The sequence below is a fragment of the Zerene cesonia genome, chromosome 15 (assembly GCF_012273895.1).
Source record: "Zerene cesonia ecotype Mississippi chromosome 15, Zerene_cesonia_1.1, whole genome shotgun sequence".
NCBI lineage: Eukaryota > Metazoa > Arthropoda > Insecta > Lepidoptera > Pieridae > Zerene > Zerene cesonia.
In genome coordinates, this window is record NC_052116.1 from 4,962,747 (window position 1) to 4,981,292 (window position 18,546).

An 18,546-nucleotide genomic window follows, 5' to 3' on the forward strand; every position below is an offset into this window, starting at 1 on the left:
ACAGATTCGAAATTCAAATGTAATATTTTTTTATAATTAAGTGTAACAGTATTTATGGCCAGACTAAGTATTTATATATTTAAAAACGTAAATAGTATTTCTTTATACATTATTTATAGTTATTTCCCCTATGACGACGTTATACGTAAACCGTAATAATATTTAGCAAAATTGATGATTAAATTAGTTGTGTGTTTAATGCTATTTGTTTGTACGTACAGGCTTTGCGCACAAAAACATCGAGATAAGTAGAGCATGATATGCAAAAACGTTTTTTGTAGCTAAGTAAATTATGAACAAACGGTTCTGTATGCTGAGGGTTGAAGATAAACGTTTATTCTATTTAATAAATAAATATTGTATTGTGATTTCTATAAAATTTTAAGCCTAATACGATTTATTATTTTTATGTCGTTGAACGTTGTAGCTAAAGTAAAGAGTTTTCATAATCATGCATATAATCACTTCCCGAATTATCAGTTCACAAGAAGTAAGTCAAGTATTCAATTAAAAATAGTATGTAATATTATAGATTCGCAAGATTCGGAGCATTTTCGAGGTCGACTAGGTGAAGTGGTAGTATATTATATAAATGAAAGTGTATACAAATTTCGATATTGTTATTCTTAACCAATTGAAGCTTATCGCAACAAATCGTGAGTGTAATCTCGTTTACGTAATTGGTACGTACTACGTAGTTGGTATATGCCTACTGTATATTCCGTGATACTTGACCCACATACATATAAACAAACCACGCGTATTGTTTGTATATATTGCATTCGCATAACGTTTTTCAAAACCAGTTTTATATTTTGAACAACCTAGCTTTTACAAAGCGACTTCTATGAATGAGCACACCAAAAATTCAAGTCAACCTTTGAAACTGTGATATTTTACCTTTCGAATGGTAACAGAGAGTCGTGTTAAATAAAGGAATTTAATTTAACCATTCAGTTCTTTCATAGCAGCATTGAAATTTAAATTAATGCTTCATTGACATTGCATTGCTTATTTTTGTAATTTTATTCGTAAAGGTTCAAGCGGTTCAGATGGCTAATTATAAATACAAATGAGGTAGTCATTGTGAACTGTGCGTTAGTGACGTGTGTTACAATCGACGCCGAAGCAACAAGCAGAGTTCATTAACAAGCTTGTAATTATGGATGGCGTGTCTGACCAATTAGAATTATTTGGACTGACTCGCTTGTTTATGGCCTACGAATGCCAGCGTGCAATGTCGTAATCATTGTTTTTTTAATTATGCATAACTCTCAATAAAACCAAGGTAATTCCTTGTTAAGATTTATAAAGTAGCAGTTTTAAAAATATTTTTGCGGACAGATGTCTCATCTATTGGCAATATATTTTTATCCTTGTGACTGAATTAGCTTAGTTTGTGCAACTAGCATTGCTCTTGGCTTATTTCTATAAGGTTGAATATATGTCGGAATAAATTTTACATTATTTAAATAAATTAATTTTATTTAACACTATGATCGTGTCTTACCGTATCCTAGTTTATCATTTGTATCAGATATGTTTCGGCTTATTGTATCTTCTAGATTGAATTATAGATACATATATTTATGCAATATTGAGGCTATCATAGTCTGAAGTAAGTACGGCAATTTGCTACTTGTGAAACTTAGAACATCACTTCTAATGTGAAGTGTTTCGAATGTAATATTACAATATAATACAAAAGCAAGTAATATCTACACGGTCTACTATAATGACTCTCTATTGTCATATGGTACAGGTGTGTATCATTTTAGGCATCTATTATTGACTATTAATAGAAATTTATGCAATCCATACTGCACCATATCACATAAAAACATCCTACTAATATTATAAATGCGAAAGTTTGTAAGGATGTGACTGAACCGATTGCAATGAAATTTGGTACGTAGACAGCTGGACAACTGGAATAACATATAGGCAACTTTTTATCCCGAAATTCCGCGGGTGAAACCGCGGGGCGCAGCTAGTAATTAATAATGTTTTCCTATAAATCGGTGGTAATGGTTTAAAGAATTATTTTTTGTCTATAGAAAGTTTCAAGTGAAATTTCATAAATAACCTTTTTATTAATGTTAGAAGATAATAAAATAAATGTTAAACAAAACCAAAATTTTAACTAACTTTAAAGCTTTTGATATATTTTGTATTTATTGCTTTATATTTAAACCGTATTTACTGGAAATTCAATGAGCAGAGTAAAGCCATTAAAAGAGGTATTTAGAAAAGGCAGTTTACGTGGAATCGTTACATAAATACAACCTTGCCAAATGTTCCGTTAAGTTTACGGCTGTACCCACTTTATTTTATTATATTGATCACAGTTTTTAACGATGATTTTTATTTTATTTTTCAGGTAAGCGCACGAAATCTTTTGTCTCTCAAGAGGTACATATAATTTTTATCAAATAACTTTTGGTTTACCATTCCGCGCGCGGCTTTCCGCGTAGTCGCGGGTAAGATAGACCTGGGGTGCTACCGGCAAAGTTCCCCTTTATTTTAGATTTCCAGGATAAGAACAATCCTATGCCCTTTCTTGGGTCTAAAACTACCTATATCTGTACCAAATATCAACATAATCGGTTCAGCCGTTCTTGATTTCTAAATAATGTAACTAACACGTCTTTTTTATATATACAGATTTAAAGTACTCACTTTTTTGAATGTGGAACCTTCAACGATAAAACCTTATCATATTTCATTTGAAACAAAGAAACTTTTTCCAAAAGGATCCACTTCCGGCAACTATTGATAAGTGTCAATTTTGTTTCTAATCTGTGCAACAAATATTTCGCAGATAAGTTATTATCTGTTTGTGAAACATTCATAATTTATACATATCTGTATTTGAAAAAATTGTTAATTGTAATTAAAAATATTTATAAGCTGCGATGAGATGGGATGAGATATTATTCGGGTAAATATAGATAAGACCCTTTTTTTCTGTGACCTTCAAAAGCTGGAAGTGAGCGACACCTATTACAATAAATTGAATATCAACTTATTTTTTATGAGTTTTATAAATTCTTGATAACATTTAATACTATAAACTTCTCAGAGAAAAGCAAATGCAATACAATAGCTATTGCTAAACGTATGTACAGAAAATATTAGTAGGTTAACCTTGCCCCGAATTTGTAATATCAAATACACAGTCAATCGTATGAACTATGAATCCATTATAAGGAGCATCATTCCAATATGGCGGCTAATAAGTGAGGACAGATTTTCAATTACATTAGGTTAAGGTCAAGACATTAAAGTTGATGAAATTAATTAGATGAGGTTATGTTATCTGCTATATTGTATCTGTGACTATGCTCAATAATTCTAATGCAAGACATATAAATTTATGTTTATATCTTCAGTACTAAAATACTAAAGTTTTAATAAGGAAAAGTTAAACATATTAAACGTTTTTAGTACGTATTACGTACTGGCATTTGTAAGAATGCAAATGAAGAGTCAAAATTATGAGCAAAGCAAACATTGCATCTCTTACATAAAACTTTTGCGTATACATCATCTAATATAAATAAGCTAGAACAGATGAGCGACAGGAAACGAATTGACGTTGTATAAAGGTGATTAGTTCCGTCTTTTTGTTACGCAGATTGCAACTTTACCGTAAATATTTTCTAATTTACTTTCGAAATTAGAAATTGTTTATAGTTTAACGAAGTAGCTCGTATTGAACGGACTTTTAACGAAACATTTCCATATGCCCTATCTTTCTTTCTATATAATTTTTACCATTTGGTGAAAGCGGAACAAATATGTAATTCACTTTCATATTTTACTCAGAAGCAAATTTAAATAATCTTAATAAAATAAAAGGTTTATATTTGTTACAGAACTTTCAATCCAAGCAAGGAAATCATATAGCTTGTCTATTAAATGCGCAAAAATGTCCTGAAAAGTAGATAATTGAAAATAATTTTATACCTACACTTTTTTTTAACCCCGGGGGAGTTAAAAATCTAAATCTCATCATCTAAACAAACGTATTGCATATAAATATAATGTATGCAATATCTGTACTTGGAATATACTATGTATGTGCAATATATTTGTTTTTGAAGTGCCATAAATAAGTAGATAGCAACATTTATAGCTGGCCGTTTATCAGTAATTAGCGGTACCTAAGTGAACGTCGTCTCTTATTAGCACTAAAATTTGTCAATATTAATAGGTCAAGTTACGTAATTCATAGTTTAATAGATCCATAAGAAGGTTGAAAGTTGTTCGTCGTTAACTGAACATGGTATTATCGTATTCAAGCGACGGTGCGAGCGATTGTATTTCAAAGTGCAAAAGATCACATGAATGAAATTGCGAAGTCGGCACTCTAGTTCTGTCTTGAGTAGGTACCCACGCATTTTAAGGACGAAGACAGTGGTATTGAATTGTATTTTTTTGTACATTTCACTTGGAAACACGTTTAATTATGACGTATTGTTAAATAGTATGTTTTAAGGTTAAAATCATAATGAAAAAAGTAGACTGATTTTAATACTGAATTTATAACTATGTAACTGATAAGTGGATGGATAAATAAGATAAAATTGATAATTAAATTAAAATGTAATAACTATGCCCTTCAGATATTGTTACTTAATGATGTTTTATTTTACACCTAGAAGGATTTTACAATGAATAACGTTTTAAACATAGAATATTAAATTCTAAATTTACACTGAGACCTTACATATTATTAATATAATATGTATTCTTAATATATGTAGCATCCTCGATAAAATTATTTATGAGTGATTCCATAAAGTCGTTTACATATTTTCAACAATGTATCGTTCAATGATCTATCGTTCGAAAATAAAAAATAGAATCGCTCACAATAGAGCAATTTGAACAAACGATCGTTCATAAAATTAATGTAATTTAAAAACCAAGTTTGTGTAGCAACACTCGGCTCCGGCACGAGCGTGTTGCAATTCACATTTGGTTTGTCGCGCAATCCGCCGGCCGACGGGGCGAGCCACATTTAGAAATGGACTTTTGCTTTATGGAATCTAGATTATGTATTGCAATGATGACTGCCGCCCTTTTTACATTGCTGATACGTGAAATATGGTATGGCTTTTGCAAATTCTGACCGGCTGCCGTTCGGAAACACTGACGGGATTCATTTTCGAAAATGCTTTCGTCGATATTGTGTATAATTTTATCTAAAATATTCTTTTACGTAAAAACAGACACAGACATATAAATGTATGTTTATTGATTGAATTGAATTGATGTGTATTGTATATCATACATTTTTTGTTCTTATATTTTACTACGCTGAAATAAAATATTTTATTCTCTTTGAAGACATGGAAAAGACAACACTCTTCCAATTGTTTCTTAAATTTTAAATTGCACTTAATCTAAAAACGACGAGAATGTGTTATAAAAACCCAACGTTTATGTCTCAAGTCTACTTTTTATGTTAGGTATTAAGCTCTCAATTTTGATTGTGAAAAGAATCTGACTGTAATTTCAGAAGAAAAAAATTACTATTCTGTATGCTTTTTGTAACTGCACTGTTTTCAAACTAAATGCATATTATTTAATACAGATCATTAAGCAACTAGTTACTAGCTGTCTGTACAATCTGGAGGTCTTCAAGAGAAGAGTAAACAAGTGCCTTTTAGGGAAGCGCGCTCCATCTTTGACCACATCTCAGCTCACCATCAGGCGAGATCGTGGCCAAGCGCTGCCCTATTCCGAATAAAAACGAAACTCTTTTCATTCACTATTTATGATTATTTTCCCCGCTGCGTAAACAAAGCAACAAATCTTCTACTTTATTGTATAGGTATAACAAGATGTAATAGTAAGCAACAAAAAAGAGACATGTACAAGAAAATCTGTTTTCAGCGTTTTTATTAAGTCGTTTCATTTCGTCCAGGACGCATTTACGACGTCATACATGGACATAAATTTTATAGGATTTCGTACTGACTTTAATGGTTTTTGGAGCTCAGTGTCGGCCATTTTTACGGTTTCAGCGATAAACGTGCCGATTAAGCCAAGTTTTAAATAAATATTTTAAATTAAGTTACGCTCACTATCGATGTTATTTGTACCTTACAAATAAATTTGTAAAAGTCCAGTACATGAAAGTTTATGATGCAATTTTTCACGTTTAAAATCGATAAATAGTCTTTAAATTAATAAGTTCGTTAACTCTGAATAAATATTTTCGATTCAATTAAGAAAATTGGTTGCGAGCGACAAAAACGTCGAAAACTCATATTGTATTTTATTCTTTTGAACTAGAAATACAGAGACTACAAATACATAAAATGTACTCACAAGTTTCATATCATTGCTTCATCAACGATATACAGCTTTTGAATAAAACGATAATTTTAGAAGAGTATAGAAAATTCAACAAGTAAATACTATCGGTATTATTGATAGACTATGATGTCCATTTTTTATCTATTTGAATGCGTAGACTTGTCAAAAACATTGCTTATGGTTTGTTCGATGAATGAACCTTGAAGTGAATTATGATTTTAAATGTCGCATTCAATAGCAAGATGTATAAGGAAGTGGTATATTTATTCTGTACCTATTATTTATAATGTGAATGTATAAAGAGAAGACCTTGAAGCTATGCATATGCATAGTAATACTCCGTAAACAACAAATTAACATGAAGGATGTGTTATAATCACATCGTTAAAAGCGTAGTTTCTTCGCCGAAAGCATTATGTAAATAGCAATGAAATTCGTGTCATGTGTTTTATTGTTACATGAGCAAACATCTAACATGTATAGGTATACGAAGACATTGTAGTTGTATTATATGTCATTTTTATAGACTTTCGCCCGCGGCTTCACCCGCATAGTCAAACAAAATATGTAGTTGTAAAAGATGACAGAAACGGTGTTTCACATAGCAAAGTCCCGCTCCCGTTGGGTCGGTTTCATTTTTTTTTTTGTAAATGACAAAAACGGGTAGTTTATAAAATGAACATATAGCTAATATTGTAGTACTCACGACATTTTAATTAAAATCAGGACATTTTCATTAAAATCTTAGTACCTGGATGACCGAGCTTTGCTCGGTATTTTTTTTTTTTGTTTTAACTTTAATTATTCGCCAAAAAATGATATTAATAATAGATGTCAGGAAGAGTCATAATAAATTGGGACTACTCAAACGCCTCCTATTTGTTAAAAAAGTAAGTTTAAGTCGATAAAACACGAATAAAACACGAATATGACATTTTCTGAAAAAGATTCCTAGCTAGATCGATTTATCGCCTCCGAAACCCCCTATATACTAAATTTCATGAAAATCGTTGGAGCCGATTCCGAGATTCCAATTATATATATATATATATATATATAAGAATTGCTCGTGTAAAGATATAAGATTTGATAAAGTTAACCATTGTCTATTTCTGATATTTTAATATCTTGTATATGATGTTTCATACTACTATTCTATTAAAGCGTAGACTTTTGCCTAATATTTAAAACTCGTTATAGACGTTTTTATAAAATATAACACTTCGTTTCATGCTTATAATATTGTCAATTCTATAATTCTCTGAGGGCATTGCAAATTGAGTCAGTCAAAATATATTAAACCGAAAATATAATAAAATTCCACCTGTTCCCGGAAAATTGTTAAAAGTTTCACGGGGATACAAAAATCGTGCTCGGATAGTTCGAAGTTTCGTTGAAATTTCGGGAATCACATTGTATAAGTATTTCCGACGTGATGCCAAACGAAATAACTCCCGCGAATGATAAAATAAGCTTTTAAATTGCTGTAACTTTTATAATCAAGTGTCCCCACAGATGTCATAAATCCGGGGGTTGAAAACCCCCGATGCTAAAACAAGGGTGTTGTAAGTTGAACGATAATGTCCTGACTGTTTATTTGTATGTGTCAGGGTCATCGCTCTCAAACGGATGGACAGATTTCGATGTGATTTTTTGAGAATTGTGTTTAATGAAAATCGGTCATGATGTCCAATTGCCACAAAATGTCGGATTACCTTTTCACATTTCCTCAATAAGGGTCTATGAAATCAAATGAATGGGCTTGATATAGTAGTAAAACATAGTATGTAAAATTTCACAAAATGGGATAGGGGGTTTTTACGATACGAAATTGTAATTTCATTGTATGCTTGTATATGATGCGAAAGTTCGAAATATATTTTCAGTCCATCATAATATATCATTATATTATATATATCATATTTTTTAGTCGGACAAGTGGGTTTGTTGTTATGAAAAAAAATAAAAGATGCTCAGATAGTAAATCACAACAAATTTTAAAGTTATTTATGTTGTGTAATATACTTATATAAAACTATTTACAATTTGCAATAAAAAAGTAACAAATTTTGGTTTGAGTCCGTGAAAGTCACAAGCATTACAAATGCTCTCACAAATATTTGTTGTAACATGTTCTTGCCTTTACTATCACAAACGTAATACTGACGACCTGTTTTCGCTTCGCTTCAGTTCAACAAAAGAAAAAGTCATAAAATGGGACTAGTAATTTGAGATCATCCTTTGTATGAATTCTCTTATATTCCGGATTTAGACGAATATTTATGAAGGTGCACTATTTTTAGTTGTATGCAGACATTATAAATAAAATGAATCGTCTTCGCAGGGCGTTTATAATAATTTCCTATAATTTATCCTACTATCACACTATATATCACACTTCACACTAATATTATAAATGTGGAAGTTTGTTTGTTTGGGTGTTCGTCCGTCAATCACGCTGTACCTACTGACCGATTTTGATGAAATTTGGTTTACAGACAGGGTATGAGCTGACTTGGATGATAGGATACTTTTTATCCTGATTAAATGCTCCCTTGGGATAAAACAGGTATCTTGATATCTCGGCGGAGCCGAGACGAGCATCTAGTTTCCTATAAATGAAGTAACTCCAGGTCACATGTTAATACAATAGAATTAAAGAAACGAGTGCTTTTAACGATACTTTATACAAATGCAAGGTCGCAACGTTCTCACGGAGCTTACAACTTGCTCAGTACTTTTAGAGCAGTGGACCACGAGGCATTACCTACGATTATTGCTAACATGACCTTATGCATATGACACTGCTATTTAATAGTTATCACACGTAGTCATATTAAATCGTGATTTGACATAACCAAAGGTAATTTTAGATTGCGATTGTTACATAAGACGTTATTCATATTATTATTTGAAACATGCGGAAGTAACTCTGTCTATATCTATTGTAATTTCTTACATTTTTATGTTTGCAAAATACATGAAAATGTATGTACTGGACATAAATAGATGAATGCATAAAGGACATACCTAATTATAGGACACTTTTGACGTGAAATGATCGTTGTAACGTTTTTTATTCTGCTTTATTATGTTTAATGTAAACTGTGAATACTTGAGCACAGCACTTTGTCAAATGTTTATCTTTTTTGTTTTGTTGATGGAAATATGTTTCAATTCAATACCAAAATGTATTTGCCGCCATTCTTGGCAATACGATAAAATGTCCCGAAGCTAAGCAAAGATTAAACTGAAGATCTGCGGTAAACTTAAATAAGTTTTTGGTTATCGTCAGAAACAACGACGAACTGCGAAATAAGTGTTTCGTCTGTTTTGGCAAGAAATACAAATGAATGTGTTTTTTGAGGCCACATTAGATAACATAAACGGTGTGTCAGTTGTTATATTGCATAATATTAAAATAATAAAGCGTTAAGGAGTAAAACTTGAGTTGACCGTTTTATGTAATGTCTTCTAAATAGAAAAGGAATTCTTTTTAAAATTACCGTAAACATATTATGTTGTTTTTTTAATATCCGTTCACGACAAGAAATTTAAATCTATGGAAAAGACCTGTCTGGCAGTGGATGTTCTGAAAGTTGACCAATGAAACGACGGCGACGATAAGGCACGTATAACTTTCATATTTCGCTGATATCGTTGGAGAATATTAAAATTTATCTCATGTATATTTTCCAGCTGAGGGAACAACACAAGTAGGTACGGCTATATGTCCTTTTATAGTACATCAAAGATTCATAAACCGGAAACATAAAAAATCAACATCGAATACCCACTAAAGCGGAAAATATAGAAAAAAATCATTTTCTGTTCAGTGAACATATTTCCAACAAAAGATAATAACGTTATTTGGTTGAACAAAAAAAAAAAACAAAGAGATAATTGACAGTAATATAGACAACCGAAAAAGTTTTAAGATCACTGCCAATGTTAATTGTTGTATCTATACCCACGGCAGAGGTCACTATGATGAATATTGAGTTGTTTACAAGGTAAACCAAGTCATCCGTATAAATATTTTCAGGCTCTCATAATTCTGCACATGATCGCTATTATGCGAAGATTTTTACAAGTCTACTTTGAATGTAAAGCAGATGCTTTATATTCTTTCATAGTAAACTTTGTGATAATCTTGTAGATTTATAATGCCTTTTATTTTTCCATAATGTCTACTGTCTGTGCCTTATGATTTGGTAGGTACATAGCGTTTTCTAAATTATATTTTAGCTGATACAACCAATTGTGTGCTTTAAATATATGTTTAGTAAAAACTATTAAATATTACGTATCATATTTCTTAAATAATTATACACTAGCAAATTACAATAGTTTAACCAAATCTACAAATTCTAAAGTATGATATAGTCGTACTAAATACTTCAAAATATACGATTACAGTGCTAACATGCGAAGGTATTTCGATGTACACGCTAACGTACCACATGCTAATGCACCTTGAACCACATTAGAATCAGGTATGTAATGTTAAGGTTGTAATTTAATGGTTACGATACATAGTAAAGTATATTAAGAGATAAGGATGTAAACGCATTGGTTTATGATAAAATGGTGTCTATTACAATACTTATCCAACCCGATTGGTTGGCATAGATGAACCCGGATAAATGTTCATTTATCTGTTTACGTATATCCTTTCTATTCTCTTTAGTTAAGCTATATATTAGTTACATAAGAATTCATTTACCTTTTTTTAATTACAAACTAAACTACAATTATAAATTTATCAGGAAAAGGTGTTTTTATTTCGAATATTATGTTGTCTAGGCGAGTTCTATTTTAACCTTCCGAATCCAGCGTACGTAAACTTTGATTAAGATACAAAAAGTATTGCCATATCGAGATACGTTCATGGATTTTGCAATTCACTTAGAGTGTTTAACTATTTATCGATAAAGATGGGGTCGTATCCATCCGTTGGGAAGTGGCGGCCCCAATTCACACCATGACAGCCACTGTCAGGATGTCATGCTCCAACGACCTACGAGCGAGGTTGTTTTTTTCCGACGATCGGTTCAATGAATTATTGTTATTTAATTATAATCGAATGCTTTGTACTCATTACGATGGTCGATTACTATAAGTGGCTTGTCTATTACGCGTAAATGATACTTATATGAAAATTATTTTGCCTCACGATTTTTTTAATGATGCCGTATTACATCTTGTAAATAGAGGTTAGATTTTTTTTTATTCAGCTTCTTAATCACGTCGGTTGTATAATACGAGCATCTCTATCAGGCTTACAAGAGAAAAGCATCTATACTGTCTTCGATACTTTTATTAGCTTTATTAAGAGAATAATCATTGTGTTTAGATACGCTTTTCAGCCATTATTCATTTATCTTATTGCAATCTAGATATTTGATTACATGCAATAATATCCAATAACAGTAGATGTACAGATGAGATGGTTATGTTAGAATAAATGGTTGTATTTATATGCAAATTCAAACACTCATTTTAGTAAATGTTACATTATATTATTGATGAGAATTAAAATATCTAATTCTGTGATCCATGTGTTTGTCAATGAATACCGCTTAGTGACTCCTATTTGTTATTGTATTTTAGTCATTTATGAAACACAGTATGTATCTATAACATATATAAATATTATAAGCTTTCCAGACAGTCAGACAAAGTAACTTTCGCATTTATAATATTAGTTGTTAAGTTTTGGTTTTAAAGACGTATCGTTTCTATCATTTGTTACCTCTTGAAATATTTAATGATATCCTATTTATATAGTAAACATCAGCATACAGCATTATGATTACAAAAAATGTTTTTAATAAGATTATCTGTATACTACATTAGTAAGCAGATCATCTACACCTATAACGCTTATTTATTACATATAATATCTACTTCAATATAAACAGAGGATTTAAGATTTAATTTGTAATTCAAAATAAGCAATACTTAACGCGGTGATATTCATAATATTAATAAATTACAACAATATTAATTCGTAAATAATTCACAAGCTCACTCCATTAGCGAACGTTGCAACAAATGACTAATTGTAATTAAAGTCTGTACAATAATAATTAACGGAGTAAATAATCCAGGGATTAAAGCCAGAGCCCTGAGCTACCACAGGCGGGAGCGTCAATACCTTCTGGATGATTAATAGCGCCAAGATAATCCCTCGGGCCGAGTTGGCTACTTTTTTCAGTAAAGCCCCAATTGCTTGCAAAGGTATTATACATGCTACGGTTTTAGCCTCAATGGAGCTTTGTTCCTATAAAATGGGCACTTATTGATAAACTGTTGATGCTTTGTTCTGGTAAATATATTAATTTTTTCATTAAGCCGTGTTACGTGGTAAGTACCTATGCAATGTTCTAATTATATACATAGCTTTCACTTTTAGTGGCGTATAAATTTATGTTTCATTTCTAACAAAAACTAATTTTTAGATTCATAAAGTGTTTAACTGATGGTGACGTAATTAAGAATTGGGATAGCATATTTCACAAAAAGGAAGAATGAGAATTTGTTTACATTTTTTAAGTATTTTGTGTCTTTATCGAATAATTTTTTCTATTAAAATTAATCTCCATACATTCTCTGCACAGTATAAATTTAGTCAAAATATACATAATATTCATTAGATATATGAGCGGATCAACAACTCGAGAAACCTTAGCAAGTCTTGATAATGTGATTAATAAAGGCATTGACGACCGGTATTACCGTCAAAATTTGTAAGGAAAATTTTTCATCACGCCGCGAGCGCTGTGTCAAATTGGATTGGGCGAATATCCGAACGGGCAACGTCGCATCGCCTCCATCACTTAAATAAAATTACTGGAACCGCATTTCAGGTAAAATTCGTACGTAACGTGACCTGAATTTGAAAATATAGTAAGTGCTGAACGATTAAAGAGTTTGTCGCTAATGGAGCTTACAACGGCTGGCGTTGTTGTTCGAATGTTGAATATGTATCACGGAAACTGTCAGGAATTTTTTTAACTAGTTATCGTTTTGTAGTAATGATTTCTGTTTGTCAGCAAGCTTCGAACTTCGAAATAAAGACCTACTTTGCATTTTAAACGTTCAGAAATTGCTTAGTAATTATAAATTTCACTCCATATCGTTAGTTTGTAACGAGTATCCCAAACACATACGTCTGAATATAAATTCCAAACTTACCTTGAATTTAAAACATAATGCATGTTAAGATGTAATATACCTTGACATGTTTCATGCGTTAAATGCGCTTCTAATCTAAAACATCTAGGGCAGCTTCAATCAAGCAAAACGATGCAAGTAGGCAGCATTTTAAATGAACGACCCTGAAAGCTGCAGCGCTTAACTATTATTATGAAAATTGTGTCGTATGAAATAGAAGATTTTGCAGTAGAGCTGGCTTTTAAATAAAAGTCTTAATGATTTGCTTCAAAATACTAGCAAATAGAATTCGGGTCAGCATTATCTTTAGTATTTATCTTTCTTGGTTCTCCTTGGTCTGGTTTTAAAAATGTTGGAACATACAAAAGAGCGGGTTATGTGATTATAGGTTAAGATTAAGTTACAAAACTAACAATCGTTGTGTATATTATTGATACATGCAAATAACATCATTATTTCAATACATGTGATAATATATAAACAAATTACTGTACGTTCGGTTACTGAGTCAAAAACTAATAAACTAAATTTCAACGTGAAGTGAATTTCTAATTTTAAAACAATTACTATTTGCTTGCACTGTTTACGTGGTTTACATATGGGGTGTATATTGTTAAATATGTCTTGTGCCTGAGGTTTGAAAATTGTTTAAAAACTTTATACATCAGCTTTATAACAATATTGCAAGATAAACATGTTAGTATACAAGCTACTCGCTCACGCTTCATTTCGGTTTCACATAAGAAATGCAAATGTAACATCTTTTATACATTTCACATAAGCGCATGTAATAAATGTTCATCTCTCCTTACAAAATATCCCTTTATCCATTTCCATTACTGTAAATTATATCTTTCTTTACTGTATAACGATTACAAACATAAAAACATAGAGCTCTAAAAACTCTCTTACTGTATGTGACTCCTTAGTAACAAACACAACAACTAAAGGCTAAAGCAATATTATACATAGATGTACCCACTGGCTTAAATTATGTGTTAAAGAGGGTAATTTACCTAAAAATACAAAAGCACAATCAAATTTAAATTGCTCGCTCCCGTGTGTTTAACTCCACTTTCGCAATAATTAATTCAGCACAATTCTTTTAAAAACCGACCACGAGCGAAAACGGTTACAACGCTTGCAAAGTTTATTATTTACGAGACATTGTAACGAACACAAGTTACCAGTTCCATGCCATCTGGTTAGTTCAATTCATCAGCTGTTGACAAAAAACACCAAAGTCTCAATGGAAAGCAATCCTTGGGATGCGGTCGAACAAAACATGGTGTGTGTCCTTTTTTGTGGCGACTACAGATTTCTACCTGGCAAGACAAATAGATCGCCCGTCCTATATCATCGATTTGAAAGTAAATAGAAATACGAAAGATAAGTAATCTGTGATAAAGGATATTTTGCACAAACATTTTGTTAAGATAAGAATAATTGTTTAGTCGTACATTTACACAATGCATTATATCTACACAACATTATTAACAGATAACGAACTACTGCTTCACTTTCGTTCTAAATTCTGAATAAGTTTTTATTTTTACCGGATGTGACGAATTATTATAATTTAATTTAAATGTATCTCTGTACTCAAGATATAAAAAGAATAAAAGATAACGTAAATAATATTATGATCTGTGCTCTCGCCGATAACCACGCGAAATATAGGTAAATGTTTGTTATTAGGTATATGTTTATCTTATGGTGAAATATAAACAATAAACATCCTGTGATTGTGTACAAACTCACATCACTAGGCTAAAGATAGAAAACAGACACACATGAGTGCATAATTTCACACAGGTACATACTGAGTTTATTTACATACATTAGATAAAAATAATGCGTTAATTAAAACGTAAAATTGACATGATAAAAAAAGAGCAACTACCGACTTTCTTGTCGGCTCTTCTCTGTAGAAACTGTTTTCCGAACGAGTGGTAAATGTTAAAACTATGTGATGCTATAAGAAATCGTCTCATTCTAAAATGTCGTAAACGCCTAATTACTAACGTAATTTGGCGCTTCATTCGGAGAAATTATATAATTTTTCCTGTGCCTAAAATAGCTTTAAAAAAACTTTTAATTTAAAAATATATCACTTGACACTTTAGTAATCCCAAGCGAATCTTTGTAAATATCGTAAATATTATATGTGTAAATATTGTAAGTCCAAAGCCTTTCGCGTATATTTGACTTTCATAAGTTCGAAAGATTATTATAATTTTTCCATAACACGATAATGGCAAACTTGACAAAGGCACATTTTTATTCTCCGTATATATATGACGTCATCGCATTATTTTTAGTTTCAACTTATTTTCACTTAATATAAAAAGATATTAAAAACTAATAAAATAAAATAGTATCAGTGGTAATAATAGCAAAATGAAGAATTTGTCTTTTTTCTTTCAATTAGTATTGTAATTTATGAATAATAAGTAGTAGAACTATAAAATCGTCAACGAGAAAAAACAAACTACAATATTATTTCTAAAACGGCGGCATTACGCAAGGGCTATAAAACAATTTTGAAATGATTTGTAGTAAATCAGAACCTGACGTTACCGCATGACCCAAAATGCTAGACTTTTTCCAGTATAAGTAAGGCCGATACCGTAGGAACTAAGCTAGATTTACTGGCTTTCCGTTTTCCTGGCAATGTGCAATGTTTTGCTATTCGGGCTTGATTAAGTAGTCCGTGCTAGCATTATGTAGGCAAATGTATCTTTAAAGTGGTAAATGCTTTAGCTAATGTTACCATTGATGTCACTTTTCTATGTTTCTATTAAGACTAAAAATTTATTGAACAACTTTGAAACAGAAAACTTTTTACATTTACCATAGTAATTATAAACAATAGTATAGTATGCACACAATAAGAAAATGTAGTAATGTATTAATGTAATAATTTTGTACTACCAATAACAAAAGCTTTCATGCACGCAGTTCATATTATATTATTTCGTCCCTCCAAGTAAAAAAGTGTAAAAGACCAAAATTTCAAGTTTTGACACATGTCACGCGCCAAATACCCTGTCATAGGATTTCGACGGGATTAAAATTCGCAACGCTTTGTGATTTAGCAATATGTTTTTAGCTTTGTACAAAAAAAACGTCATGTTTTATTTTGTACAGCGTTATCGAGGCGCCGAGCATCAAATTATTTATTTGAAAATAAATGCTATGATAAAATGTTATTCAGAGTATATCGAACATTCGTCATTTTTCGTTTTAATACTCCATTTCGCATCGCCTACGAATAACTATTGTTTGTGGGCGGACGTTTGAATGCATTGTGTTAATTTAGTTGTACTCTCTCTTACCAAGAATCGCGTTCCTGATTAGGTAATCTTCAGATCGTTAAATACATCTCTAATGATACGTGTGTGATTGTTACACTCTATTTGAACATACGAAAGTTTTGTATAATTACAAGCCGACCCGTCTAACGCTGTACTACCTTACTCTTATCATTTAGAGGTATAATAGATTTTGGCCGATTCTCCGACCTACACACTGCACATAAAATTTCATAAAAATCAGCCCAGCCGTTTCGGAGCAGTATGGTAACTTACATTGAATACTTTTGTATACATGTATATACACTTTAGATATACCTACAGGCTACATCCATACGTAAAAGCCTATTAGGGAAACAATTCTTCAACTGCATAAGGTGTTGTAAATGTTTTGTAGTTGAGTTTTCAAATAAATTGAAATGCGAAAAGCATAGACTGTAAACCAGCGTATTGATTACTTTCAGATTGTATCGCTGTATTTTGTGATTCTACCAACGTTTTATTGATTGTCGCCCTTATGTGTCCAAATGCGTGTCGTATGCTCAATACTCATGCCATTCGTCTACGAGGCCGTGTCTCTAAGCTATCATTTTTCACGCCCTAATCCGAACCGGGCTCGTCAAAGGGAGCGCTTATCGCGGATCTCAATTTATTTCCTCCGGTTTCCAACGTGATATTGTCATAGCCTTGTCATCGCACGGTCCTACATTTTCGCCGTGTTTACTGGATGTTCGCGTCGATACCACGCGAACGGCACAATGTGTAATTGAGAGATTTGTACGGAGGCTTTATTGATCAGCGTTTTTTTCTTTCCTCGTCTTCTTTAATTTCCCCATATTGCCTTTTTACAAATCTTGAAATTTGTGTAGATACCTGCTTTGTGTACAGTATTATAATATATACAATTATATATAAAAAATTTTGAAAAATATATTCAAAAATTCTATATTAGACAAATGTTTGTTTTTAGAAATATTGTTTATTTTCTAAGAACTAAATAATGTATAATAACTAGATTCTGTATGCAACGGTATAACAGCTCATCCGTTGTCATATAACAGATGAAATATTATACATACTTGCATAAACGATTCGCTAATACGTATGTAATCTATGTAGGAAGAGGAAGCGTAAGATCACGACCAAGATGGATCAATGCTCGCTTGGTTCACATGCGTGCACTCACTATTAGTGACGACTCATTCACCTTGCTTCAGATGAAAATAAGCACAATAGGCAAGCAATCTTTCAACTAATATCTGCTGTACAGAGAAAGGTGATTACGTGTTGAAATCGCTTGACAGAGCTTTTCACAATATAATGTCGTTGCACCTGAGCTATTATGACTAGAGCTGAGAGTGTGAATGGTGAGCTACACTAAGTAGTTACTTTCGAATACACTATATACTTATTACATTACACAGCAATGTATACAACAAGAATAAAGTATATTTCAAGAGTTTTTAAAAGTAACAAAAAACAATAATGTGGTATGTAAAATGAGATATAAAACGTTAGATAGACTATCATCTTGTTTTAATAGCTAATACAGATCGCTGAACCGAACCGAGCATAATATTTGTGCGGAAAATCTGACATAGTAAGCCCGAAAGCAAAGAGCAAGTACGTTTTCCACCCTAACAACCTCTAGGGGGTAATTAGAGTGAAAACACGTTACTCGTTGCTCTCACTGGCGACACGTTAGCTCTCGTGAGATCTAATA

At 31.7% G+C, this 18,546-nt stretch overlaps 1 protein-coding gene across 1 annotated transcript in view; it reads left to right on the plus strand.

Moving 5' to 3' along the window:
* The window catches only part of LOC119832256, an 89,440-nt gene that overhangs the window by 60,096 nt on the left and 10,798 nt on the right, over positions 1–18,546 (plus strand). The gene's annotated exons all lie outside the window — the stretch shown is intronic.